This window comes from Nannospalax galili, unplaced genomic scaffold (genome assembly GCF_000622305.1).
Source record: "Nannospalax galili isolate Female #2095 unplaced genomic scaffold, S.galili_v1.0 scaffold15, whole genome shotgun sequence".
Taxonomy (NCBI): Eukaryota; Metazoa; Chordata; class Mammalia; order Rodentia; family Spalacidae; genus Nannospalax; species Nannospalax galili.
Window position 1 is genome coordinate 1,730,138 of NW_008337322.1, and position 3,771 is coordinate 1,733,908.

The 3,771-nt window shown below is 42.3% G+C and overlaps 1 pseudogene; it reads left to right on the top strand.

Moving 5' to 3' along the window:
- The first annotated feature begins 1,762 nt into the window (after window positions 1-1,762).
- On the top strand, window positions 1,763-2,375 carry LOC115070245 (annotated as a pseudogene).
- The last annotated feature ends 1,396 nt before the right edge of the window (window positions 2,376-3,771 follow it).

Consider the following 3,771-nt stretch of genomic DNA (forward strand, 5'->3'; position numbering starts at 1 on the left):
GAAGAAAGAATACAAGAGTCTCTCCATTTATATATGGTCCTGTAATGAATGCTGAGCCGTCATCCCATTATCTGATCACCTCCTTGTTTCAATCAGTTATGTGTGTAAGCTCCACAGACGTTAAGGGCTTTATACACTTCGCCTTTATCTGCATCTACCACAGCAAACATTAAATATTTGGAAAATTCGGTAGGTAGTCAATACAAACATTGATTAGTTCACCAAATGCTCAGTCTAATGTCTGTGCATGTACAACACTCACTGTGCTGGAATTTCTTTTAGGTGGAAGATGTGCGAATGATTTGAGAAGAAAATGAGCTGAAATGAGTATAACCTCTTACTAATTCTAGGAGCAATTAATTCCCAATTTGGAGCCCAAAAGATTTTCTTATGAAATTTTTAAATGGTTTGTGATTTTGGCTTTCCATGCAGTTCTGTGATCGTGTGTCCATTGGTGTACTAGACAGCACTCAGCCCCTTGCTTGGGAATGATTCTTCCCTCTCTGAACAACCCCTCTTCCAAAGCTTGGGCACACCCAGCTTCATCTGTGCAGTGCATTCTGGAATGTGCCTTCATTAGATGACCCTGAGGTAAGAACTCCTCCTACAAAAAGAACTGAGTCATCTTCAGATAGAGTTGACATTGGTCCCAGAAGCCACTTGGATTTTATAGAGCAGATCAGTTAGAAGTCAGAGGGGTCATCTGCCTATAAACTAAGACCTTGTCCTTAAGATGTAGGATCCCTTATCTCATCTGGTCTTCTGATGAACTGATAAGAATGTCCTTTGAATTCACCATTGTTTTGCCCTTGGAGATGGAAAGACACCCTGAGGAATGAGTTTTCAAAGAAAACTGTCTTAAACAATTTCTTTCCATCCTGCTTTTTCTGCAGACCTCCTCAGATGCGTGTATTCTTCTACCAATCTGAAACTTGTACAGATTAGCATTATCGTTATACAAGCTGACCGTCAGGAGAAATTCCTTTATTTAAATTAAGTGTTTTATTATTTGTGCTCCAGGTGCTAAGGACCTAGAACAAATAATTCTGGAATTTTCTAAGTCAAGGAGCAAAAATCTATCATTTATGGATTATTTTCAAGACAAGGAATTTGAAAGGTTTATTCTGATAATAAATCAGCCCCCTCCAATTAACTGCAATTATGTACTATCATCATTGCTATAATTATTGATTGATTAATCTTTCAGCTATTAATTAAAAGTCTTAATTAAACTTTCTCTGGTGTTATTTAAACTAAAACATAATTATTATGCAATTTTCCTGTTATATGCAACATGTCCTCCCATCCTCACGGTACACTCTTAGTTCAGCAGTGACGGGAAGCAGAGTGTGATCATGAGTGCAGTGACACTTCCTTGCCCACTTCTTACACACCGTTCATGTGTCTGGACGTACACGAGCTCATGGTTTAAAGTAACAGAGTTGAAAAGGCAGTGCAGAAGAATGGGTGCACAAGAATGGGTGAGCTTCACCACACACAGAGCAGAGTCGACTGGAATCCAGACAGAGAAAGAACAGGAATCAGATGGGGACTCTTGAGGATGCTAGCAGACACAACGACTGGAGATCATTTCTCCTTGTTAAATGTGATCACAAAGGGGCTTGGTTACCAGAGTTCTGAGCCTTAAGATCTTTAGGGTTGAGACGGTTTGCTCTCCTGTAATCGAACCCAGGACCTTGCACATGCCCGGCAAGCATCCTACTGTTGAACTTAATCATCAGAATATTAATAAAAACAAACTTGTGTTGAAAAAGGGGACCTGGGTCAAGGGTTTGAAAATTTTTTGAGGTAAAGCGGCTTCATTCAATCAGCATCTTCCATAGTCAGATTACAAAAATTATCTGTGTTTTGTAACCATCAATCTCACCTCAGAGGCAATGCCAACTTGCATGGAAATGTTACTTACTGAGGAACCTGTGTATAAGTGGGGTACTGTCACAAACAGTGCTATCGACATCTACTTCAAAAAAGTATCCAACACTGCTTGCAGAACATAATTAAAACCAGCTGGTGTCACCTGCTGCGCCCCCGAAGAGGGCGTGCAGAAGGGACTGCAGATGTTGGGGTATGCTCATGGGACACTAAGCAATGCCAACATGGTGTTTACGTCCACTGGATTGATAAAATCAGAAGCATCATTTAGCTTCTATACGAAATACTAAAATAACACAAGAAAATTTAAGGGCCACCTTACTGGACTTTGGAAAAAAAAGAAAAGTCTACAGAAGTTTATCACTTTTTATAAACTGGCCAGAACTCTGAGGGCTTTCGAAGTACTTATGAAATCTCTGAAAAGCAGAGGAACCTTCCTGCCTCGTAGTGAGACATTCTCCAGAGACTCTGCCTCTTTCTGAAGATAGAGATCCTTTTTGTAGTATTATGTTGTTCATAACCTGATCAAGTGACCTCAGCTGCAATAACTTACAGCAACTTAGAGCTTTACAATGCCGCTTACCATGGGCTAAGCCACTCTGAGTGCTAACTACACACTCTCAGCTCCTGGTTTCCTGACATCAGGAAACACAAGTTTCAGGATTGTGCTATTAAAACCAAAGCAGCCTGCTCTGCATTTCCAGAATTCTATATGGATTGATTCAACCAAGCATGGATCCAATTTATTCAAAAACAATCATATTTGCACTGAATATATATACAGATTTGGTTCTTGCCACTATTTTCTAAATGATATTACAGAGACATTTCATTAGTATGATAAGCATAGCAGAGAGAACCTCAAGTGTCAAGATGCTCCTATAGAGCATATTCAAACTCTTGGCCACTTTGCAAAATGGATATAAGCCCCTAAGGATTTTGGGACGTGTATAGGCATCCTGAAGCTAATGTCCCCAACAATACAGTGTAATCACTGAAGAAGGGAAATGATGCAGTAAATTTCATTTTTGCTATTCTTGACCACCAACAAACAATATATGTGTTTGTGTGTGTGTGTGTGTGTGTGTGTGCACATGCCTGTGTGCTAAAAGGAGAAATTCTGTCAGTGAAACATCTCCTTTTTCCAAATGAGTAAGCCACAGTTAGAAACAGACTGAGCCTTCTGTGCAGACTGAGCATCTGGGATGAATGAATATCCTGGGCTGATGAAGCATTCTGGGTAGACTGAGCATGTTGGGTAGACTGAACATCCTGGGTGGACTCAGTATCCTGGGTGGACTCAGTATCCTGGGTAGACTCAGCATCCGGAATAGACTCAGCATCCTGGGTGGACTCAGTATCCTGGGTAGACTCAGCATCCGGAATAGACTCAGCATCCTGGGTGGACTCAGTATCCTGGGTAGACTCAGCATCCTGGGTGGACTCAGTATCCTGGGTAGACTCAGTATCCTGTCTCAGCATCCTGGGTAGACTCAGCATCTGGACTAGACTCAGCATCATGGGTGGATTCAGTATCCTGGGTAGTCTCAGCATCCGGACTAGACTCAGCATCCTGGGTGGACTCAGTATCCTGGGTGACTCAGTAACCTGGATAGACTCAGCATCCGGAGTAGACTCAGCATCCTGGGTGGACTCAGCATCCTGGGTGGACTCAGTAACCTGGATAGACTCAGCATCCGGAGTAGACTCAGCATCCTGGGTGGACTCAGCATCCTGGGTGGACTCAGTAACCTGGATAGACTCAGCATCCGGAGTAGACTCAGCATCCTGGGTGGACTCAGCATCCTGGGTGGACTCAGTAACCTGGATAGACTCAGCATCCGGAGTAGACTCAGCATCCTGGGTGGACTCAGCATC